Source organism: Chiroxiphia lanceolata, chromosome 6 (assembly GCF_009829145.1).
Source record: "Chiroxiphia lanceolata isolate bChiLan1 chromosome 6, bChiLan1.pri, whole genome shotgun sequence".
Lineage (NCBI taxonomy): Eukaryota > Metazoa > Chordata > Aves > Passeriformes > Pipridae > Chiroxiphia > Chiroxiphia lanceolata.
Window position 1 is genome coordinate 49,383,397 of NC_045642.1, and position 26,250 is coordinate 49,409,646.

The following is a 26,250-nucleotide window of genomic DNA, read 5'->3' on the forward strand; positions in this document are numbered from 1 at the left end:
ACAACATTTTCAGTAGCCTTGTAATTTAAGCTTGAAAACCAACTTCAAATAGTAACTGTCCAGGTTATACATTAAAGATTGTGGTTAAAGGCAATTAAAGACAAGTAGCTTGAATTCAGTGCAGAAATACACAAGAGTCACTTTACCAGTGGTTATCAAGTCTTCAGGTTTGTGTCTAGAACTGCAAAATACTATTAGACAAGGCATAATCTTACATTGTCTTACAACCTTACTATGTCAGAAGGGTATTTTGGCATTTCAAGCCCAAATGCACATTTTCCAGAAATGCTTAAAGAAGGACTAAACCATACAGAGATTTTAATGACCAAATAAGAAGCAGGGAGGTACCTTCTGACCCAAATAATGTATCTTTTTATTAAAGAAAAACCCACCAAGTTATCCTCTTAAATATTATCTTTGGCTATTAAAACAAAACACCAAAAAACACCAACCAAAAAAGTCAGCCAAGCTGGGATTCGACAATGTGAGGCAGTAAAACACACATTTTTATCCAAAATTTAGATAAGCTAATACCCCAAATCACTCATGAAAATAAACTGCAGAGGAGATGGAGACACTTGATACATTGGGACGGTGTGGGGACTCAGATGGACTGAGCAGCAGCTCCTCATTACTATTACACACATTCCTCTGCAGAAGTTATGGTGCTTACATCCAGCTCGCCAGTAACAACTGTTGCCTCTCAGGAACTGAAAAGTATTGACACAGCTTAGATTATCTCTCATTCATTACCAAGGCCATCACTGCACTGAATAACACAAAACTTCCCATCTCCAGTGTGCGTTTTGTCAACTCAGCATTCTTCTACCTTGCTAGTCTCTGAAGTATAATAAACAACCAATTTCAAAAACTTCTTAGAAGTACCTCATTACAGACTGACAAAGGTATTTTCAACATAAAATGTCAGCATAAGCAATTTCATGTATTTCAGAGAGCTGCAGTCACAACTAGAATGACTTTAAAGAAATCCATGACCCTATTAACATTATCTTCTCTTTCTGCATTCTAGACATTTTGTATGTATTTCATTTCATCTCTCGAGATATCTGAAACTGAGATGCCCAGTACAGCATGAGCCAAGGTACAGGACATCAGCCTTTATTCCCATGCTTGGTTAGTCTGTGATTCATTGAGGTTTTTCTAAATGGGTAATACAAAATTACACAGTGTATATGCCTACATTCCTTCCTTCAAGATGAAATCTTCTGGTCATTCAGTTAAGTATCACAAGCAGCTTCAGAAGTTGTTAACCTTCCATGTATTTTAATAAACAGGCATCTGGGTACATGAGAGAAAACCTCTAAACGCTCCCACATGTAAAAAGTACTTCAGCACAACCTCATCTTATAAACAATACAGAATTTATGTGGATGGGCACTATAACTATCACAGCAGCAGGAAGGCTTCAAATAAGACATTTTCAAAAAGTGAAAAATTACTAAATCCACAGCAAACCAAATTCCTCAATTCCAAGAGCCAAAGAACAACTTCCCCCCACCTTTACATCAAGAGTCATCACGAGAACAAAGCTAAAACAAGATCAAAAGAGATCAAAGAATAAGGGAGCACCAGTCCACAAAATAGTGTCTTGTTGCATTCTGATTGTATTCTTACATTAGAATGCTTTTTAGTCAGCTCTCAAGTAGCACTTCCAATATAGGGGTCAGCAGAAAAGTATGAAAAGGAACTTTTGTCACTCATACTGATTATTTCTAAGGCAATTAGAATAACCTCCCCATTACAGAAGTGTTTTATATACTTCACTGCAGTACAGAGATCTGGGGTAGCAGATTATAGGCAAGGCAGCAGTTCAGTTTCTCACTAATGCAACATGATCTACCTGGCCAATCAAAAAATACTTCATAATTTTACTAATGTTGGATGCCTTCACAAGACACTGGTATTCTTGCTCTTTGTACCCCAAATCTTCATTAAAATCTCAGTGATGGACTATAAGAACAATCTTCTATGACCCAAACTAGTCTAAAACACACATGAGAGCCCACAGAGATACAATTTGCAGCTCTACTGATCATACAGACCTTCTGCAAGTACTGGTCACAAAACAACAAGCCCAACTAAAAGACCAAGCAGCAATCATTTATTACATTGCTGTTTCAACTCTGAGTTTAGCCATCATTACCATCAGCAGAAGTGTAACATGCCCTGACAGTTATCCTGAAACTGACTTTTAGCAGATTCTGGACAAGGTTTCCAAATTAGAAGAATCTTGCATACCATTAACTAGCTTCATCTCTCTAAAGCACTTCCCACTACATAACACTGAAGATCTGAAGTGATGGAGAACGTCAGGAAAAAGAGATTCATCTTAAAAACTGCAAGTTACCATTCTGAAATAATCCTGTATCAAACTGGATAGAGTAGAAATAAAAAGGCTCTTTAACAATACAGCAGTAAAAGCAGCACTCGAAAGACATTATTTAAAAGAGATTTTAAAAAATTAAATTCTACCCATTACAATTTACTGTAAGAAAAGCAAAGATGAACACAAAAATCCAGTCTTTCTAATACAGGAAGAACTGAACATACAAGGATGTTTGAGTGCCATACACAATGTACAGTATGACCACTGAGTTCAGACAAAATTTGAGGACAAAGATCAAATAGGGTTTACAAAATGATCAGTCATTTCTACAGGTAACAGCTTCCATTAGAACATCACATTTGAAAAACAAAGTAAGATAATTCTGAAACACAGAAACTGATTTTGGAAGATGTTGCCCTCAAACACTACACCTCCACACTTTACTTAATCAGTTTTGACTGATTTTGGTTTTCCGTTAAATTTTTTCTTGCATGTTTTAACACTCAAGCATTTAAATAACCATTTTAAACCCACTGACTATAGAAAATTCCCAATGGGCTGAACACGCCATGCAGTGACTGGCCCCTCCTGGTCAACTGCCCCCAGTTTATATTCTAGATGTGACAGTCTATGGTGCGGAAAATCCCTTTGGCCAGTTCAGATCAGCTGTCCTGGCTGTGCTCCCTCCAAGCCTCCTTGTGCAGCTCCTCACTGGTAGAGCACGGGAAACTGGAAAGTCCTTGACTTAGGGTAAGCGCTGCTCAGCAACAACTAAACCTTCAGCATGTTATCCACGTTATTCTCATACTAAATCCAAAGAACAGTACAGTACCAGCTGCTAGGAAGAAAATTAACTCCCCAGCTGAAACGCAAGCAACACGTAAACAACTCTACTAGTACAACTGAGGGAACTGAGAAGAAGCAGGAAAAAAACAGCTGAGGAGTGCAAGCTTTTAAGACACTTGTACCATTAAGGATTTATCAAGAACCTCACAGGCATCCTTATAAAGCCAGAAAGTATCTACCATAGTCTCAAGGACAGAGAAAAAAAGGGAACTTCAGGTTCCCTTTAGTTTCAGGAGAACCTCTGACATGATCTGGTCTCTTTGCTTGAACACTGGAAACTAAAACACCACTGTCAGAGAATATGAAAGAAAATCGCTAAAACTTAACAGAACTTCAAATATCAAGGTATGCAATAAATGTTGCATACATCATCAGCGATATTCAGCTCCTTCCTATCCATTTTCCTTCCTGCCTATTTCCAGTCTCACAATTATCACTGTTTTTACATAAAAAATGCAAGGATTTCAGATCTCCTAGCATCACTACAGTTGGCATCCTTCTTAGGAGACAGGCATGACAACTGGATAGGTACCAAATGCAAGACTAGCATCAAACATGGTATCTACAGTCCTTTCTTCTTATAGTTCAGGCATATTGGTAAGCCAACATATGAAAGAGCATTCTAAAAATCTGCAATAGCTTTTGTCCAAAGATTTAAAGGCACATTGACAAGACTTATTCTTCAAAGAGCCTGGGAAATGAAACAAAGCAATAACTAGATGACTCACTGGAAGCTCATCTAACACTCCCATCTGAACTAGGATTCCCTGTCCTCACTGCATGTACAATAAAGTTTCTGCACCAGGTTTCCAGACTAGTGTGAAAAAATAGTAGAAGACACTGATCTGATAACAGAAATCAAAAGTCATGTAAACATGTTAAGAAAAAACAAACAACCAAAGAGAAAATTTACAGTTAAACTCACAGCTCAAGATTTTCTGTAAGAGCAGATTCTCATCAATATTACTAAGAATACAGTTATTTCTTCTTAAGTGCAATCTCACAATTTACCTACAGATCTTTTGATTGATTAATGTGAACTACATATATTCCATATGAAATATCAATAGGCTGTTTGGATTCATCTTACTTTTTGTCTCTAAAAGACAGCCAGCCACAACTATCTTGCTCATCACTGTGCACCCAAGACATCACAATATACCCCCCTTTTCTTGCATGTGGTCTGACCTATCAAGACAAAAGAACATTAGGGTGGTAGGAGGGGCAGGGCTAACATCCCACCTCCTCCTTTGGCCACATGCAGGACCCCAAGGCACCACAACACCAATGCAGCCTGCAAAACAGGGTGGAGGAAGACACTGTCCCAGCCTAGAATTCATCTCCTACAAGCCTCGAGGTTAACTGTCATCAGTGACAGCTGTAAACCTGACATCCTGTATACAGCAACTTGAAAGGCCACTTCCAAAATGAAGGCTTGATATTTTGTTGTTAGTTCATCAAGCTCTGGCAGTCCCACTGAATTAAATTCAAAGAGCTGGCTGCAAAGACAGAACATTCTACTCTAATTTAACCAGGAGCAACATACCTTCATAACACAAAGTTTTGAGCTTCTTGGACAAGGTTGAAAACCAAGAGGGGGAAAAAAAATTAAAAAACACTATGACAAGTCCATGCAAGTCTCCCAGGAGAGCTTACAAAAATAATTCTATTTTTTCATGTATGACTCCTTGTAAATCAGTCCATGCCAGCTATAAGCATTACAGCACCACTGTATCTATGACTCAGCAAGGGAATCTGGACATATGAAGAAAATCCACTTACTAAAGTAAGAGGCAAGGATTTAAAACGGCAACAATTACAGCAATGCCACAGTAAATGAACCAAGATGACTTGTGTCTGTGCTCCCTGTATGCTTAAGCATACAAACCAGATTAGACTGTCAAACCCATTTATACATTGGCTAAAATTTGAAAGCAAGTAAAACAATGCTTAGTGCAGCTGAGCTGAAATACAAAGGGTTCAATAGCTGTTTTCATCTCCGATGAACAAAAACAAACACTGGCTGCACATTTGACACAAACCACTGAATGTTATTGCCAAGATTACCTGCATGCAGCCCAACTACGCAAATCTAACTTAAGATCTGAATTAAAAAAAAAGTGAGCAATCTGCAGCTTCGTGTTATAACTTAAGATAGAAGCTTGATCAACTAAGACATTCATCACATGTTTACATATAAGCACGAACAGAGAGTAATGTTTGCAGAACATTATTTGCTGCAGCAAAGTAGTAAGTTCTTAAATGGCTCAATTATGCTTTGGTCCGTCAACTAGGACTAGTTAGAAGTAAATTATTCCAAGAAGGGAGAAAACATCATAAGCCATACCTTCTCAATACATTATCTTCATCCAGATATTCTACAAAATGAGCACTCATACCTTGCCTTGTAAACACCATGGTCCACAGAACCTGTATGTTACTAGAAGACTCCTCTTCCACATCCTCGTAAATACTTTCTATAGATTTAATTTTTTTATGTTGGCAGCAGGCTCTTAGTCAACAAGGGGAGGAGGAAGAAATATTTTCATTGATTTCTTAAGCAAAAGAGAAGGATCTAAGAAGGAATTCCCCTCCCTGCTTCTCTCTAAGAGGGATACTAATAAAGAAGTAAGATGAAACACTTGAAACAATAAAGAACCTTAGAAAACTCACCCTACTCCCTAACATCTTTCAGACAAAGAAGGTAAAGCTTTAACTCCTCAAGTTTCTCAGTGCCTCAAAAATAGTTATGTGCATTACAAATTTTGTATCTGAGTTTCTAGTTTTATTTTCTCCATTTCTAAATGGAGTGTGGAGCATGTGGTAAAACCTGAGGTGATCACATCCCAGTGGTATATCTGTCAAACACTATGTATTACGTTACACTGCTTTGGAGCAAAGCCTCGAGCACTGCTACATTGCCTAAACTAAATTCTCACACAAATGAAGTACCATTGTACCAACACGTATCTGATTATCTCACTATCGTATTTTATATCTCACTGTCGTTAGCACTCGACATGTGTGTCATCTTTCACCCAACGGCCTCAAATGGGATGGAGGGGGAGAGCAAGTAGAAACACGAACCGACAGGAAAGCACTTATCCCACTGGCAGCAGGAATATTCCAGAGGCACGAGCGAGCACATCACGTACAAAGCTCTCCCTCCGAGTTTGTCCAGAAGCACCGCGGTAACACCTGTGCGGAGAGGAGCAGGACAAAGCCCCAGGTATCCCAGGGCAGCAGCAGTCGCAAGGCACGGGAGCTGTCACGGGCCGGGCTGAGCGGCCCCGGCGGGAGCCCCGCGGCCACAGCGGGCAAGCGCGGCCGCTCCCGCACCGCTCGGACAGAGCCGGAGCCCCGCGGCTGCGGGAACACGAGCCCGCAGCGGCTCCGGCGGGAGACGGTTCCAAGCACCGCTCGCGGGCTCCGCGGGGAGCGGCGCCGGGCCGGGGGGGCGAGGCAGGACCCGACAGCGCGAACGGGCACAGCCGAGGCCGCTGCCGGCGCTCCCGACCGCGGACCCTGCTGGCCGGGAGCGGCATGGGGAGCAGGGCTGCTCCCCCGGCGAGCGGCCCCGCGGAGCTGCGGGCTGGGAGCGGCGCGGTGGGACGAGCCGCTCGCAGCCGGCCCGGCGGGGCGCGCTCCGAGCCCCGCCGCGGGGGTGTCGACGGTCTCGCCCATTCCCCTCCGCCGCCGTGACACCGAGTCCGCACCCCCCTCCCGGCCCAACTCCCCGCGGTGTCTCACCCCCGGCAGCCGCTCGCCGCTGCCATCCTCCCGCTCAGCGCCGCCCGCTCCCTCCCGGCCCCGCTCCGGCCGCCGCCATTTTGATCCCGAGCCCCGGGCTCGGCCGGGCAGCGGGAGCGCACATGGCGCCTGCGCGGCGGCGGCGCTGCGGCGCGCGGGACACGTGGTCGGCGGGGAGGGGGCGGGGCCCGGGCGGGGCCGGGGGCGGAGGGGCCCGGCGGGCCCGATCCCGCCGTGGTACCGCGGTACCACCACGGTGACCCCCCCGCTGCCCCTCCGGTGTTCCCCCGCTGCCCCTCCGGTGCTCCCCCGGCACGGCCCGTCTGGGATCGTGAGAGAGAGTCGATCTCAGTGTGTGAGCCCTTGCCGCGACACCCCTTCCCACACCGCGTGCGTTGCTTGCCCTGTGTGACACACCCCGCAAGCTCGTTACCATGCCCAGATGCAGAGGTGTCTGCAATGTAAGTTGTGTGTCAGCACATGTCCTTTGTCCTTGAGACTTAAGCTGCTTATATTAAGCATATGTCTGTCTGCTTGCTTTGCCACGCTGCTGTGAGCTCATTACAGGCGGGACACAGATTTCAGTTTTATTGTTCATGCTTACCTGGAAATAAACTCCCACCACCTTCCCCAATTCTCCTACCTCTCTCAGCATCTGAAATTAGTATCCAACACACTTAGATGAAGGTATGTGCCAGCAGTAAAAATGTCTCTAGCTGTTCCCACCGTTGCTGGTACCGCTACTGCTACATTTTCTTCAAAGAAAGGTGTGTGTGGATACTGTCAGGATTAGCCACCATATTTGTAAGATCACTGTTTTCTGAATCAGAACGTGACCAAAAATCCAAAGTAGTCAACATTCTATTAGAACAATAAAACCGCTTAGGTAAACCGATCTCCTTGAGCCCTCTAAAAGAACTAAGCACCCCATGTCTATATATGAGAAGGTCTGAGAAAAGAGTTTCATGCAGAGGCCAAAAATCTGATGAAGTCACATGGTAGAAAATATTCAGCAAACTGAAAGCCACATCTGTGTTCATTCTTGGTTGGTAAAGGCAAGCTATGACTGATTACATCTCCTCCTGATTCTGCTGACAGTCCATTTCTGGAGGGAAGCCTTCCTCCCACTTGGCATCGTGCTGTCCTCCATCTCTGTAATTAACTCGCCTGAATGCAGCAGACCTCCCTAACTACCACTTGGCATAGCATCCAATAGTGCTGAGCTGCTTACCAAGAAGCTAGGGAAAAAACAACCTCTAATATATTTGCCCATGCTGTAGACTCTTTTCCTACTGATTGCAGCCAAAAAAATGAGGAGAAACACAGTTGGGCTCATGGACAGTATCATGTACCCCTTGGGGTTTTAACCATCTTAGTTATTTATATGGTCTCCAGTACTGTAGTATACAAGAGAATCACAACCATTGACTTCCATATCTGCATAGTACCAGAGTAAGATCAGGGAATTTTTATAATTGTAGTTTCACACTGTCAGCGTTATGTTTGTATCTGTTCAAGGGGGACTATGCCCTGTAGATGTGATGTCTTTGCAAGCTTTTGTTGCTCTTGTCAAGAGAGATCATAAAACTGACTGGCAGGCAGAGCTCAGCCTCTTTGAGCTATTGCTTACTGCAGCCTTTCCATCTTCTATTTATGTCTCTCTTCTTGCTCCTGCCCTAACCAGCTTTCCATTCCTTGCTCTTAGGAACCATTATATGTAATACCACATACACAGTGTTCAGCTTAGTTTTATTTTACTCTGGTTTTATGTAGAATTCAGGTAAATACGTTTATATTGCCTGCCTGAGCATATAAGGCTTTAGGTCTATGACGTCTGTGCTAAAATATTTTTTACTCATTGATCTGTATCTCATTTGGGTCCTTATAGATGCTGCAACTACAGGAAAGGCTTCATTTGTCTGAGCCACCAAAGTCAAGCAACCAGTAGACACAAACCTATAGAAAACTAAACTGCAGTAGTTTTAAAGCGTGTAATTGTTAATTTAAATGTATCTGTTGGGTGAAGTGGTTGCAGATGAGGTTCTTAAATATGAACAGTGTGTGACAGCCCCAGCCTCTCTATAATATTGATGATTTATAATATCATTGTTACAATTTTAGCAATGGCTTGCTGAGAGCAGCATAGGAATAAGAACCAGCTAAAGTTAAATAAGTAAGATTCAGGTCATAGAGCTTTTAGACTAAGGGAGAGTAGTACGCCAGTTTGGTTTTCAGGTGGCAGGAACCGGTTATGAATTTGTTCCCAAAGTTCTGTAAGTAGGTAGAAACACCCATTCAATTCTCCAAACAAACCTGGCTCATAATCAGGTAGTGAAAATGACAAGAAAAGGAAAAGAAGTCTTGCAGGCTGAATGTTTGGTTCGTTAGTGGTCTTTTTTAATATTCTAATACGATTAACTGGAATGTAGTCAAAATGGATGGTTAGATTGAAGTGCCAAGATCTTGCTGTGCAATAGTCATCCTTTTAGTAGCTAAAATAAACCTTCTTTCTTATGACTCAGAGGCAAACAGTGTGTTGGGTAACAACTTGGGGAGACATCTGGCAGGTTGGAAGTGAGGAAGGCTACCACGAGCTTTCTTTCGCTTTAGATTTTTTAAAGCATAGAGGTCATCCCTTGAGTGCAGCACATTGTCACTGTCTTCAAGGATTGTGTGGTCTCATGGGCTAGACAGCTTGGAAGCACACCAAAAGTAAGCTGGCTAGCTCCTTCTGCCACCTGGGACCTTGGTGCAGAAGACGGGTTATAAAACACTGAGTTACAAACCTTGCTGGGGAGGAGTGGGAATTGGAAGCTAATTGCATTTACATGCAGGTAATATGTTTTCTGAGATAAGAGGGTAGGAGATTCAGACTGTCTGACAAACACCCCCAGAGCATGTGCACACACATCTCTTCCCTGATCGCTTAATTATAATCCTCACCCCATGCTCTCAGAAATAAAACGATGTTCCAATTTTATCAGGATTGAGATATGTTTGGTCTGATCAATTTAAAATAATCTCTTGATGTCCTAATGAACAAAATCTTATATATACCTTAAATATTGTAAAATATCCTCTCCTCTTTAGATCAAACAATGTGCAGAATGAAATACTGTCTGAGCCACACAACAGTGTGCAGTAGCTCTGCTCATAAGCAGTGGTGTAATACTTATTCATGTTTTTGCAGGGACTTCCATAAAATACTTACCAATGGTAATCACTGTACGTACACATTGCATTTTATCTCCAAATTCGAGTGTTAGTAGGAAAAATTGATTATGTGCCACCACTTATTAAGAATCAAACCAACTCAAATGTCTGTTGCAGTTCATTTATCCTTCATTTGCACTAGGAAGCTCAAGCTTTGAAATGCCCTTTTGATGATATATATCAGAGTTTATTGAAAAGAAAATACACTTGGAAAAAACCCCTGACCATTTCACTTCTGTTGCTTCATTTTGTGTCCATGATTCATTTCTTAGACTTTTGGATGTTTCTTTTGATTTTCAGTCCAAATGTGTACTGTTCGTTATTATTAATTATGTATTTGTATTGCTGTATTGTGTGCAGGGTCTAATCAAATCCAGGGTCTGCTGTGATGGATGGTTTACCAAACTCAGATTACAATACATGGTCTAGAGAATTTACCAATTAACTGGAAGGTGTGATCATGCAAGGTACCTCCTGCAAACCAGTGAGAAAACCAGATGTGTGTAATTTTCGGTGAGAGTTGGGGTCACATCACATGTTGCAGAAGGTACCTACTACAGAAATAATGTCAGCTGCATTAATTGGAGAATGTGATTCTGTTTTGCTGTAACAACACTTTTTTATTCATGACCTTTTGAAGTGTGACTTTCTGATGATATGGATCAAATCCTTAACGTCAAATTTACCGTGTTAATTTCTTTTTTTTGAGTGTGTGTGTTTCAGTTCAATTTCATGGAACTCAAAGCGGTAAATCATGGCTAAAGAAGAGCTTAGAATACTTTAGAGCATCATTTCTTTATTGGTAACTGATTCACAATAACTGAACCCTCAAGGGCTGAAAAATAGATTTAAGACTGATGCTTCTTATGCTAAACAGGATTAATTTTTGTCAGTGATATTGATGAGATTCTGCAAATATACAGACCTGGACTATTACTAGCTCTCTAATGTTAATTGGTTTTTGTTGTCTTTCTTATTATCTGAGCTTTTATCAGTTTCTAAACCTACTTTAAAACGTTGTAGAAGAAGGTTATTTGCCATACTCATAAAAACATTGCTCATTATACATCAGCTGAGAGACCCTCAAAGAATAGACTGAAGTTAATATGCAAGCCACAATAACTGGCTTTCTATAATCAGTGATAGCAGAGTGAGAGATGTGCTTCCTTGTGTGAAATGGGTGCTGTGGAAGCATAGCAATGGTAGCAATGCTCTTTCTGCTCTGGTTTTCCTTGTTCCTTCACTCACCAGATCTTCACGCAGAGATGAAGAGAGCCTGTGTTCTGGTAAGAGAGCTGAGGGAGAAGGGAGATAAGGGCAAAGGATTTCGTTTGCTGCTGGCAAGAGAGAAGGAGACTGCTCTGGGGTACCTAAAAATTGCCTACCAGCACGTGCTGGGGAAAGGCACACAGCCACTGTGTGTTTCTGGGGAGCCTGGTGAATTAGATGAGGTAAAATAGTTGCATCCAGCAGAAACAAAGTGCAAACTATTATTTTGAAGGAGATGTTAAAGAGGCCCTGCCCCAAGCAGGTAGCAGAAGATACATGTACATCGGGGGCCTTTGAAGAAGCACAAGGAAAAGAAGTGACACTAGACTCCCATGTTAAGATGGGGAGGCCTGGAGACAGATAGGGGTCTGTCTGTGGAACAGTCCTGCACCTCAAGAAATGAAGACAATGTGGGTGGTGATCTATGCCAGGAGGTTATACCTGACAAAACTACTGGCCTGTGAAGTCCGTGGGCTGACAGTGATGGGCAGCCCATGGCCATTACATTTAGACAAACCTACACTGGGAGGCACAAAATTAATTAGTGTGCCTGCATGACCTTTATGTAGCTAACTTCTGCACATGCACAGGGAAAATCTCTCACTCTGATCACCAAAGCATATCCTAAGAGGAATGTTACTTGATTGTAAATCAAATTTCATTTGGATTAACCTTTAGTTGGGTCCTTAAAAGGGGGTTGTTATGTATACATAAAGGAGTTGTTTGTTGTTACTGTTGCTACAGTGTCACTGATGCTTTTGGTGAGGATATAATCACTCACCCTGTGGCTGCATTCCTTGGTAAATGCTCTTTGTAATTTGTCAGTGCAGAGAAAGATGCCAAAAACAAACCACTGATGATGATGGCAATTGCTTGCCTTGGCTGTGTAAACCTGCACTGCTGGTCTTTTCCTATCACTCAGTACTTTATAAAATGATCCTTTTTTCTCCTCCTGTTTCTGTGTGCAATGTGCACAACATAAGAAGTTTGTGGAATGAGCGGTTACTCAATACACTGATCTCCCCTCACAGCTCAGTATGGCACTATGCCTACTTTGCTGCACACTTCAACCTACTTTAAATGCAGAGTTGATAACTTCCTACAGTCCTTTCTGTGCATCTGAATGCTTCATAAACACCAATGAATTCTCAAAAAACAGTTGTTATATTAACCCTGTAGATTACAATGTGAGACACAGAATTATTCAGATGGAGAATCTGCTTGTTGTGGAGCTCAGTTAAGGTACCTGGGCCCTTATGGGCACTTCCCAGTACTGCAGCACGTGCCATGCTCAGTGCATGTGTCCTGTTCAGTCCAGTTGCAGCTGTGAGTCTGCCCTCTTGCAAACTTGGCACCAGGGTTTCAAGTCAAACACTCAGAACAGGAAGAGCAAACTGCTAGCCACAACTTAGAAAAAGTTTAAGTAATGACTGATTATTACATTGTTAATCTTTGGCAGAGGCAAGTTTGGATTCCCAGGAGAGCACTTAGCTATGAGACAGTCCTTTCTCTGCCTGAAACGTCTTGTCTTGTGCCACCTGTGCCTTCCAAGTTCTACAGCATGCTGAGCAAAGGTCAACAGATGGACACTTTTTAAAAAAATGTACATTCCTGATTTATACCCAGAATAGGTCCATCCTATAAATTATCTGTCTGGCTAGACCCTGCTATGACCCAGTTGGATCTGGGTGTTGTAAAGTGCAGTTATTGATGTTAAAAACAGTTATCCATTGGAACCTAAATAGGTTTTGATTACATAGCATCAGCCGAATTCACAGCACTGACTGGAATTTGTCTGTGTACTTAATGTGTGGATAAACTAACTCATTGGGAAGTTCATGCTAGAAAGATGATAGTAGATGATCAGTGGGAAGTACAAGAACTGATGATGTGTATATAAAGCCTGTTCATAGAATCATAGAACTATAAGGAAAAGACCTTTGAGATCATCGAGTCCAACCATTAACCCAGCACTGCCAAGTCCATCACTAAACCATGTTCCTAAGCACCACATCTACACATCTTTTAAATCCCTCTAGGGATGGTGACTCCACCACTGCCCTGAGCAGCCTGTTCCAGTGCTTCACGACCATTTCAGTGAAGAAATTTGCACACAGAATCACACACACAATAATTTAGGTTGAAAAAGATGTTTAAGATCATAAGAGTCCAACCCTTGACCAATCACCACCCTGTCAACTAGACCATAGCACTAAGTGCCACATTTAGTCACTTCTTGAACACCTCCAGGGATGGTGACCCCCCCCTCCCTGGGCAGCACGTTCCAATGCTTAACAATCCTCTCTGTGAAGAAATTCTTCCTGAAATATGCTGAGCTGGAAGGGGCCCACACAGATTATTGAAGCCCAACTCCTGGCCCTGTACAGAACAGCCCTGAGAATCACACCATGTGCCTGAGCGTTGTCCAAATGCTACTTGAACTCTGGCAGACTTGGGGCTCTGAACACTTCTCTGGTTCTTTGTATTCAAATTGCTGAATGGTAATCCTCCTGAGATGTTGCTTGATCAACGGTGGACAAATCTTGTAATGTTATTACTGCTACTTCTTCTACTGTCTTAAGAAAAATTTGGATGATGAAGCTCTTATCAAGCTGAGTAGTGTCTGAACAAGACTGAGTGAGTATGGTTTCTGAAAGAGGTAGGGCTGGAAACAAGTTGAAGCAATCAGTCATTGTCAGTGAAAGAGCAATGAAGATATTGTTAGAAATCTTCAGATGCTGGACATTTTTGAAGTACCAAGTGAAAGCAACAGGCAGAGTAGTCAGTGGTCAGACAGATGTAGTTCTGTGTTGACTGACAATTCAAGGGTTTTTGGATGCAGAGTCTAGGTGCAGATCCTAACAGATAAAGTCAACCCTGAATGCAGTAAACTGAAATCGATAGCATATCACAGTGGTTTAAATTAATAATGTGCTGAAAGTCTGGTTTTGCTTATGTTTCAAGCTTTTGACTCTGCCTCTCTTTTTGCCTTTGAAGTTAACATTCATTGCACACTGATCTTTGTTTTCTCCCAAGCACTTTCATCCTCTGCCTCAGGCCATCCCATGTACATGGGAGGAGATCTGTGCAAAAGATTTTTTTCCAAATCCCTTCTTAAAATTAATTTTTACTATGAATCTTATGAGCAATGATATGCTGCTACTGTTTGCTGTGCTGCATATGGCATTCACCTTGTTACTCTTAGCTTTTCCCACCAAATGTACATTTATTTTTGGCTCTGCCCTTTCAAAATAAAAGAGCCTAATGTGCCAGAAGGTGTTACCTTGGTAAGACCAGTTTTGCTTCTGTACACCTTTGCAGCTGTCTGGTGATGTCAAAGCAGAAGTTGCCTATGAAAGTGGTATCTCAGGATAAAGACAGGCTTCTGAGGCTTTGTTGGGACAGTGACTCCACCAGTTCCCTTTGTGATATTGCAGAACAAAAATGAATGCATGACAGATCCTGATAATTTTCCCCCTTGGTGTCCGATTCTCTCTGTACTTCACTTCCTAAAGAGTTGTTTTATTTGACCTATTTAGACTATAACGTAGCTCATGCAGTAGTTTGCATATTGCTATATGGATAGCGTGTAGCCTTGTGGCATAACATCTATTGGCAGTCCATACCCTGTGAATTAAACCTGTGCTCTGGAGAGACCAATCGAGGATTAGGCATTGTGAGCAAGTCTTAGAGCAGCAAGTCGTGGAGCTCATGCAGCTGAGCTGTTATGTCCACACATCACTGCTTGGGGATATTAACCTGACTCCAAGAGTAGTACAGAAATTTATGATGATGTTGAGCATTTCTTGCTGCATGCCAGAGACATGCCCTTAGATTCCTGCAGGCAGTACTCACTTTCAGTCTGTAATTCTTTGTGAACAAACTTTGGAGATAAAATAAGTGTTGCAGGCAGAAAAAAAAAAATATGTGAAAGACCAACCACTGAAACAAATGAGCTGGCTCTGGATGGCACCCAGGATTACAGCATCCTCCACAGCTGAACGTGGAAATTGGTTCATGATGCCTGCCCACAACAGAACAAAAAACCAAAAGGCTATGTGTTCTTGAGACCCGATGAAAAAAGAAACAATACCTGTGGTGATTTTAAAAGTAGACATGGTTCATTTATCCAAATTGGACGAATGGGGGTATTGACCAGCTTGCTTTTGCAAGCCTCCAGCTGATCACAATCGGCCATTGGGATTAGTTTTGTGTCCTGTCCAAAATCCATGGGTTGTCTCCTCCCTCTGTCTGGGTTGGCACGGTGCCACTGTCTTCAGTTGTACAGTGCCAGCTAATACCAGCTGAGACTCCAGACTATGATTTGCTTATTCATCAGATTCCAAGGGGAAAATATAAATAGTATTTAGCTCTCTTACTGCTCACTACAGAAAAAAATAAGGAGTCTCATCTTCATTTAAACAGAAGGAAAAAGCCAAATACTGTTAAAGGTGAAGTACTAAAATTTTAGTGTCTCAAGGAAAAGGGCAAAAATCTGATATTGTCCCACTACAATTGATAGAAACACTATCCCTGACTGGTGAATGTAGGATGAATCCCCAAATTATCATAAGGGCCTGTTATGGAAGTAGAATAGTTTTCAGAGGAATTCAGCATTTTATTGCTTCTATCAGTGTTAGCAATATATTGATTATTTTTGTAACTGTAAATAAAGACAGCAGCCAGTTTGGGTCCTTACCCGCATAGAGAAATATCTGTTAAAAGAATTTGCAAAATGCTCAGCCTTTCTCAAAACAGTTGCTTTGTTCTGGATCAAATGTGGCCAGAAACAGAAAGCAGCATCCTCTACTACTGCCCCTTTCCTGCCCGGAACTCTCCATTCAGTCTCTGGCGGGTCAGTCTGCCTGCCACCCCCCCAGCACACCCAAGAGCAGTCAGCCTGACAGCACTGCACTGTTCAGAGGCTCAGACTTTGGACTGGGGCTTTGCTGGCATTTAGCTGAGCCAGAACTTCAGGAGGAATCCTAGCCTAGAGTCATACTAAGTAATCCCTCTATTCCAGCTCTTACTCCAGTTGACTGTTGTTTGAGCTTACAGAACAAAAATGTTGTATACTCTATAAACCAGCCAAAGGCATAGCAGAGAATATCCTTTGTTCCAGGTTTCAACCAAGTTTTAAGTTGCTTTTCATGCTACTTACTTAGGTGGATAGAAACCTTATCCTTCAGGAGAACAAGACCAGGGCAAAGTCTCTGCACACCCAAGCAGCTGTAGGTAACTGAGCCTGCCTGGTGTTGCGCAATGATTTAGTGCCATCTACAGTGTGAAATGGGTCTCGGAGACCAAGGAGTGTCAGAAGTTTAAATTACACACAAAGCAAAACAGCATGCACAAAAAATTACCTTACAATTTAAGAACAAATAAAGGCATGATAAACAGCCAGAAGAAATTAAATTAGATGCTTGCTATATATTAAAATAGCAATAGAAGATTTAATGTTGTTTAATTTGTGCTTTTGAATATGCTTGATTCCAACATAGATTGATGTATTCTTATGTTATAGGACTTTTTTTTCCTCAGCTCGTTTATTTTTGCTGTTGTTGATCTAAATGAGCTTGAAGTAAATGACAAAATGTCACCTAGTGCCCTTCTTAATAAGGTTTATGCAATAGGATACCAAACCTGCTCTGGGTCCTTTGGTGTCATTGGTATTACTTACCCAGTAAGTAAGGAGAGAATCAGGACTCTGTAAAGTAAATTCCATATTGTGGAGCCTTCCTTGTTAGTGCAGTTATTGAAAACCTAGGAACATGTTGTCCTTTTGCAGAACTGTGCTCTTGTCCAAAGCACACGAGCATTTGATTGTGCTTAACTTATCCACCTAGGAAGTTCTTTCCATTGCATCTTCTCTGTGCTCTGTTCAGGCAGTAAATCAAAAGGGTGGGTTTTTTTACCCACCTAAATGATTTACTTCTTTCTCCCCTTGTACAGTCTTGCAGCAAGAGGGCTGAGCCTGATTGCTCTTTAGCCTTTATATGTCATAAATAAAATTTGGGATTGAGAATGAGTTTCTGCCAACTGGATGTGGACTTATCCTAAACTCTTACACAAACTGGCAGTCAGGCTCAGAATCATTGCAAGAGCAGCTTCCCAATTTCTGCAGTACCCGAGGGCCTAAATGGAACCTCTAACAACGATCTCTTGAGTGACACCGATAGAGAATGACTTCTCCATTTGCCATTATTGATATTTCTAAAATTAAATGGATTTGAGAATAGGAACTGAAGAAGCAGGCTCTGATATCAAGGTCTCTCACAACCTTCCTTACTGCTCTCTCCTTTTCTCTTTGCTTGTATTCCTCAGTATTTATATGTCTCTGCCATTAGATCCATTGTTTTCTTGTGTCAGTGGTATTATATTTATTATTCCTAGGGCAATACACTGACAAATTCAAGAACATACTTTCTCCTTTTTTATACACACTATGCAGAACAGGCTTATTAAATGTTGAAACAATACTTGCAGGAATCTAATGTACATGCCTTCCTTTCCAGTGTGGGAGATGAATTCATTGGAGACTGGAGCTGAGAGGAAGGACAGTATCAATATCTTTTTCCCTTAAGAGAAAAAAACAGTTGTAGAATTATGGACAAGAAATTTGTTATGTCTGTGTTTAAGGACACAAGAATTGATCAGCAGCTTTTCTTAAAAGAAGGATAATGTTAAAGAAGTACCTACCTTCAATTACTGAGTGAATGCTCAAGGCAAAACACAGTCTATAACTAGCTTGTAAATGGTTTGTTTATTCAAAATGCAATGATGACTTCAGTGTTATTAAGCTTGCTTGGGCAATGCTCTTGAGCAACACGTATTTTGGATTATAAACATGCAGCATCTGATTCCAGCTTTTGGTACTTCTCTCTGATATACTGTTGTAATTCAGGAGAAACTGCACTCAAGGTAATGAGCTTTTCCACTTCAAAACGGGAGCAGAGCTCAGCTCTGCCGTCCCCAGGTGGCAGTGTGCGCCCTATATAGACAGAGAAGCCCAGGTCTTGGCTCGGAGAGACCCAGGTTACCCTGTGTGGTATTGGGGAGGGGGTGGGGGGTGGATTCATTTTGGCCAAGTTCCATTGCTGCATTCAAAAAAACCCACTTCTAGTCTTTTCTTCCAAAAGTGCCTCCAAAAGCCTGTGCAGCTTAAACAAGTGTTCCAGTAAGGTTCAGAATGAAAAGATCATAAATTTATGTTAAAACACATCTAGATGGTGTCTGTGCTAGAAAAAGACATTGGAATAGTTTCTATTTGCAAATTGCAAAGGCTGTTCTTCTGTATCTGAAGAAGCAGCTCAGAGCAGAATCACCACCAAATCCTCTATATTCCACTATACTTACTATTGATCTGCAATTTATGGAAAAATAGAATATTTCTGATATCAGGCACATTTATAAATATCAAATGTATTTAATTTTATTGAAGACAGTTTTTTTCAATGTGTCCAAATAGTACAAATAGAATTTATTTTCTTTCGAGTATGAAACTTATGGAGGGAAAGTTACAATGTTAGAAATCTCTCATTAAAAGAAAATAAACCCCAACCTTCCAAAAAACTCAAGGTAATTTTGCTTACTTCATTTTCAGATTAGAGACTTACATTTCACTGTAGTTCTACAAGTTAAATACCACCATGAGGACAACTGTCCTAAATTTATATTGCTGTAAGACCTCTGTTTTGAATTTCTCTGCATTTTGATGCATCTCTAATCTTTTATGACAGTGATAGTTCAGAAACTCATTCACTCTGACCGAAATGTTTTCCTCTGTGAAAAAGCAAAGATGATCACAAATATTCTTTCAAAGATAACATCAAGGAGTTTATTTATGGGAGTATTATTATAGATAGACCAGGAAAAAAAAAGAAAAAAGAGTGGTTAAAAATTCTCACTCCAATAATGTCATTGGAGTAATTTTATCAGGACTGAAAAAACTGCAGATCTGTAGATTAGTGATAATGAGTGTTAATTTTCAGAGAAGTTTCAACATGTGTTGTAGTTCTGTATGTTCCATTCTCTTTAAAATAAGGATGTCAATGTCTGTGTCCAGGGACAGTTAATAGTTCTCTGTGCAGCAGGCTTGGTTCTCTCAGGTGATATTCCAAAACCAAGTACCATGGAAAATATGGCCCAGCATTAACTTCCTGCACACTTGACTCACCTTTTTAAATAAAATCAACAAGTGGTCTCATGCAGACATCAAACTGCTGAAACAGCCTTACACTGTTACCTACAACCTTTGCCCAGGAGCAGATGAGGGAGAAAATGAGCTACAACATCATGGGGTCAGTGCTGTCTCTGTATGTTAATTGAAAGTGCTTTGCTCTGGCACTGCTGGGGATGTTATAACCTGTATCACTGTACCAGTGGCTACAGAACCTGCCCTCTCAGCTAAGGTGTGAGGAAATGGTACTAGCTAATGAACATATCAGAAGGAACCTGAGCAATTCAAAATTAAATTATTCCAGTGATAGCAGTCTAAAGAGCAAATACTCTTAAAAGCAGGGCTCTGAAAGAGTGAAAGAGCAAGGAACCATCCTGTGGGATCAAGTATGTTGGGAAAAATGCAGAATGCATTTTTATGGTAGCAGAGAAGAAGAAAGTTGCTATATAAACTGTGCCAGGAGAGCTTTGAAGTCCTCTTGCCACACCAAAGGGACCAATAACAAACCTAGGAACAGCAAAAGGCTTTTCAAATCTAAATTTTATGTGAGAAAACTCCTAGTGTTTACAAGTGGTGTATAAGTACTGTCTGGAGGGCTGGGAATGTGAGTATAGAGGAGGCTGGAGCACACTCAGCACCTCCAGGCACTAAATGAGACAGATTGAGTGAGGAATGAAAGGGCCAGTGCTGAGCCAAGAACAGCTGAGCCTTTTTGGGGACACTTTGACAAACACTGTTCACTGCCATGTGAAAATATGTAGACTGGCTGTAAATGCCAGGGTGCAGCACCATTCTGAGCAGAGGGCTATGGTAATGGGGAAGAGTGGTTTGGGTTTATAGCTCAGTAGTTAGAAGGTTTACTAGAAAAATATGATTATGGCTCATTTTCTAGTAAATGTTCAGAAAGCTGGAAAATAACTGCCAAGGTTGGGAAGAAAAATGAGAGCCACTGTTGCTATTGTAGGACACTGCTTGATTTAATTTTAATACAGGAATTAATGCTAGTGGGGTCTGAGCAGGAGATAGCTGGAAGATGAAAGCAGAATCTCAGTATAGCTTTATAGAGTTTTCAATCCTCACAACTGTAGAGAAATGTAGAAAGCATGAAACACGAAAGCTAAATATCTGAAAACAAGTAGTAGAATTCAAAAGCTGTTATTTTAATGTATCATATATCTAGGACAATCTCTTGGTGTTAGAGGGTCTGTCTCAGGAAGTTTGGTTGCTTAGGGTTTACTACTGTCTGCTTAGCTGGTACTGCCACAGCTGATGAATGCAAATCAGTCTTTTGCTGTCTAATTACTTTAGAAACATCTCTCAGACATATTTATTCCTGGAAAAATTCTGTATTTGTTACAGATAGGTAGGATATTTAGTGTTTGGGGAGAATTTACAGGAAAAAAACCTTGTTGTCTCTTCCTCCATAAAATCAAGCAGGTAAATTTACCAAGATAACAAATCCACAGCTCTGGCAAAATACATGCCAGATATGTCTGTTTCATCACTGATCCACTATTGTTTGTTTGTGTAGACTGCTAACTCTGCTCTTTACACCTTGGTAACATATTCTGCACATTGTCAAAAAAACCTCAAGATGAGGCTCTCCCCACCATCAGTGTTTTACAGGCTGTCTTGGAAGTGACCTTCAAGTATGTACTCTGATGAGAAGCCTAGAGAAGGATGACATGGTTATCTGATTCAGTCTTTGGTAATTAAAGGCAGGAGAAAATACAGAAGAAATTAATAAAATGTATTTAGAAATGAGTAGGGAATCTAATAAGTTGCATGTTTACTGCAGCTGAGTGAAAAATCTTCATGTCTGCATGTAACAAGTGCAGATTTCGTCTATCAAAAACATCCATGCTGGAAATGGCACAGTCTGTAGCTGAGGGGAGGATTATTTACTTCCCTGCCTCTTCACCTCCAAGTGCACAAGTAACACATTTTATATAGATATGTGCAGACTGTCAAATGTCTGATTGCTATGGGTGAAAGCTGACTAGCTATAAACCAGCACCAGTTTGCAAGATGAATTCCTTAATTAGCATGGTGCTGGTCCTGGGCTAATAGCTTCTAAGCGTGGGCTTAGTGCCATGACACTGAAGCTCACCAGCATCCATCCAGTTCTGCATGCAGAGGAGTAGATATATCCCTCCCTGTACCTGCCCATTTACTTTTGTTCTTAAATAGACTCCTACCAGGAATGCTGATAACATTTTTCTGCCTTTGCCTGTTACCCTGCCACACATTTGGCTTTGATGCTGAACCTAGGCAGGTGACTCGACATTTCCCCGCTGTGGACGGCTGCTCTCTCAGCAGGCTGCATCACAGCTTCACCTGGATTAGTGATCTTTTGGGTAGGATGTGCAGGAAGGAGATATTCTCTGCAGGGAATTATTTTATTCAAGGTACTGGTCATTTATGGGTCAGATTGTTTTTTGAATGAAGGTGGTATGTGAACTGCAAACGGGAATTCCAGAGAGTGTGTCACTGGGGTGCAAGCAATTTGTGTGAAAAGACATATGCATATGAATATGGGGGAAAAATATTTTAAAGCTCTAGTTGATGGGAGGAGAGGCAGCTTTCTCCATTTTGCCTCACAGCATCATCACCAGACAGACTCCTCCCACCCACTGGGCTCATCAGTGTAACTCAGTGGGAGGTGGCTGCATCAAGCCAAGGTGCTCCTTTCCCATTAAGTGGGCACATACATACGCTCCTGCTGGTGATGACCCAGGGAGAGTAGCTACCCAGTATATTTTGGGTTGTGTTGGTGCATCTTGCATCCAACTTAAAAATTAAGGGACTTGACTGTCAAGCAGATGGACTCCTTGCCTTCATTGAAAAGAATTCAGCATTCTACAGGCTTTGAGCAATAGAAAATAACAAAGGACTGGGAAACTCCTGGCAGCAGTAGTTACTGGCTGGTCAGGATACCCCAGCTCTCCCCTCACCAGGATTAAATAATGGGCCCTTTAATGCACCACGGATCCCGACTCTTCCACTTCAGGTCTGCCAGTTGGAGCAGCTGCTGGATCCACAGCTCCCCACCTGAGGAAAAAGTGGGACTAGTGGTGAGTTCTGTCTTTGAGCCCTCACTTTTTCTTTTCCTCATGCAAATCCATCTTCTTAGAGGAGCTTTCTCTTGCTGTTCTTTTCCACATAGAAAATACATGTTTTATTCATCCCAACTAGAAACCAGCTCTCCCCAGGAACTCCCCTCAAAGAAGTTCGTCTCCTCCCACCTCCTAGATGGCAAGTTTGTGCTTGAGAGAAAGGGAATGCTGTCACAGCATCCTAGAGAGACATGCATCACAAAACCCCATTTCTGTGGGGTGCCTTTTATAAGCTTTATTACAGTCCCCAGCACAAATACTCTAATATGTGATTATAGAAGACTAAGTAAAATTAGTTAACTAAATTAAGCATCAACTCTCTTCCCTATTATATCAACTCCTAGTGTTAGTAGATACTCAGAGCTCTTGTATATGATTAGTGGTAAGCTGCACTACTGTAACTATTAAGCAAAATACTGTTCCTATAAAGATTTTGTTAATAGAAAGCTCAAGAAATAGGCACAAAATATACTGAATCTGTAGGAAAATAAAAAAATTTCATGTCTTTTAATGTACCTTTTATGCTTTTACATGTGTCTTGTATAAGAATATTCATGCATGGCATGGACTAAGGTACTTTTCTTTCCAACTGCCACAGTTTACTAGTGCGTCTAGTCTGAACATGTAAAATATTCCTCTCTGGATTATTTTTCCATTAGAATCTGCCACATCTCTGGAATTATAGCTGCAGAAATTCAATAATATCAAATAATTTGTTTGGCAATAGACAGCTTATTCTGAGAGCATTTCAATTTTTTTAGCTTTATTTAACCTTATTTCCTTTTATTTAGGAGACAATCATTGGATTCTCAGCATTTTCACTGGCAGTTCTTGGACCAGCTGGATGGTTCTTGTGCCACCTTCCAAGCTATAAAAAGAAATAGAAAACATCCCTTCAAAATTAACATCTGAAGGCTGCAATAAACTGTAATGCTCCAAACTTGGATTCTCTTGAAAGTGCTGATACAGCATATGGCTAACTAAAGTCCCAGTTCACACACTATTATCCATCCTGTATGCCAGGTCCAGGTCACAAAGCTTTTGCAGATTTTGTAGAACTGAGCCCAGAAATTAAATGGTGTAGGAATGCAAAATAGTGGCAGGTCTACTCTGCCATCACCTGCTGCACTGAACCAGTCTGTGTGTACCAGTCTGAATCTGTCATCAAGTACTGTGGGAAATGGAAGATCGGCAAGGAGGATTGTAAACACGCTTGAGTGACCTGCAGTTTGGGTCTCAAAAATACATATATCATACTAATTGTCGTTTGACCTTGTGTGTTAGACAAGTAAAACATCTGTGTCTAGGCCTGTGATAGCCTTAGAGGCACCCTGTCAAACATGCTTGAGATTCTTGCCCAGCTGTGGGCAAGGTTAAAGCACAGTGGTAAATTATGCTTGTGCAAATCCCTGAAATACAGGAGAAAAAAGCAGGTTGAGTGATCCTATGGCATGGATAAAGCTTCACAGTGCCTGTGTTCTCGCTTGTGTGTCTCTTCTGACTGCTGCTTCAGTGATCCCTCGTTGGTGAGGTAATAAAAATGAATTTACTCTTTGCATTTAATCTGTGGTTTTGTGGTTGTTCCTGTGTCCTGCCTGTGTCAGCTCTTACTGGTACTGTCAAAGCTTTAAACTAAATAAATGGGAGAAAATACAGAAAAAAAATATTTTTATAGTCATCTCAGACAAAAATTCGGAGAGTTTAAGATTATTTTCTCCAAAGTTTCTCTTTAATCTTTACACATGTTCTTTTGGTGTGTTCCCCCACCCCATCTATTCTTCCACAAGAATAAATGTTTTTCTGCAGGTCATGATTGTTAGATACTTCACTTTATTTTCAATGTCTAGATTAAAATTTGTGACATTTGAGATATTTTCCCATGATTACTATTTATAATAAATGCTATGATAAATACTTTGAAGTCTAGACTATATTTGAGAAAAGTACAATAAATAATACTTGTTATGCCATGTTACATGTGTTATGAAGGAATGTCTTTAATAAATTCATGTCTGTCTTGCAAAAAAATACAGAATATTAACCTGTCTCACTTTGTGTTTCCCACCAAGGCTCTAGTCTCTGATAGTCCACCCTTCATTTCATCTTACATAGCTCCTGGACTCCTATGTGGAGCAAACCAATTTGGAGGAGAGGCTAGCTGGCTCAACTGGCTCCTAGGGAGGCAGTCTTCAAGCACACAAGCGAGATCAGTCAGCTGTGGTTGTTGCTGAGCCAGGGACTTGATGTGGCACGAGTCCCAAACATGGTACACATGTGGTAAAACACCTTAGCAGCGTTGAACATCACATGCTTTCTCCTCACTTCTTTCATGAAAGCCTCATGCCTTCTTTTGCTCTCTGTCACCGTTTTTGCCCAGCAGAGACCTTTTACAATTATTTTCACTTCGGTATAGAAATACTAAAGCAAAATAAATACTATGCTCTGGGTTTCTTGACTTCCATGTTCATGTTTTTGCCTTTGGGCCATGACACTGTGATAGGTTTAAGAAGGCAGTATTTTGACACTTGTCATTCTGGTTTCATTATTACCATTACAGTGTGCTTTTACTTTAGCTATGTATGTAGGTGGTATAGTTTATAATATAGTTCTGCAGAAGTCTGACATTAATGGTAAGAAACAAATCCAGTTTATTGGGGGGAGATCTAATTCAGCCAAGGTGGTGCTAATTTTCACAAACATGGCATGGTAGCTGTCACAAAGACTGTCTCTCTTAGAGCAGTAAATCCAATCTCTGATTTTTTAATAGACCGAGTACATGCTTATCAGGTTTGTGCTAGTTCTCTATGCAGGTCACTACGTATTTCTCAAAAGTCCACTGCTATGGCAACAAATTAAGTATTTTGTTCACTTAGAGGCTAATGACATTACTCTAAAAGGGAAATTGAGGGCATTTATCAGAGATTTTTACAGTGACAGATACTGACAAATGTCATAATAAAGCTAACATCCACAGACTTAGTTGAAGTAATTATCAGAATAAGAAGGAAATTGTAGTTTTGTAAATATAACCAAATAACCACTGTATTTCTTAACAATGTTTTCTTTTCCTGAAGTCTTAATTATTCTAAATTGGGGAAAGAGAGAACAAATACTAACATGGCAAGCTGGCTACTCTGTTGGGAACACAGTACTAGCAATACACACAGAGCCCTTTACTGCTCCATGTCTCATTTTAAATCAACCCAAGCCAGTGATGACTGAAATGAATTTGTCACATGCCAGATGGCATAACTGATATGGGTTGGTGGCTTCAGCCAAGCTTCTGCTCACATCATGATCACTTCTGCCATTACTGCCAACTATTCTATTCTAATTCTCTACCCTGCCCTAATTTCTATCTTACTATACTCTACACCTTCCTTCTCAGAATAGTTCCTTTCCTGTCCTCTCACAGCAGGAGATCTTGTTGATTTTTTTCTGTAGATAGTGCTGTGTGGTAGTACCATCAAAGGCTTAATAGGAAGTTTTCCTCCCATTTTTAAGTCTCAGGACAGAGGCTGAGACTGGAT

General features: G+C 41.1%; 1 protein-coding gene and 1 long non-coding RNA gene across 3 annotated transcripts in view; one reads left to right on the plus strand and one right to left on the minus strand.

Moving 5' to 3' along the window:
- The window catches only part of BTBD7 (BTB domain containing 7), a 55,946-nt gene extending 48,932 nt beyond the window's left edge, over nt 1-7,014 (minus strand). For both annotated transcript variants that reach the window (XM_032691039.1, XM_032691038.1), the window contains exon 1: nt 6,944-7,014. The gene's annotated coding sequence lies outside the window, so the exon portion shown is untranslated. The remainder of the gene's footprint in view (nt 1-6,943) is intronic.
- A 176-nt stretch (nt 7,015-7,190) lies between these two features.
- LOC116788943 lies at nt 7,191-24,634 on the plus strand. The gene is made up of 2 exons (XR_004357808.1): nt 7,191-7,404; nt 23,512-24,634. It is a non-coding gene; the product is annotated as an uncharacterized LOC116788943 (long non-coding RNA).
- Nucleotides 24,635-26,250: the final 1,616 nt, after the last annotated feature.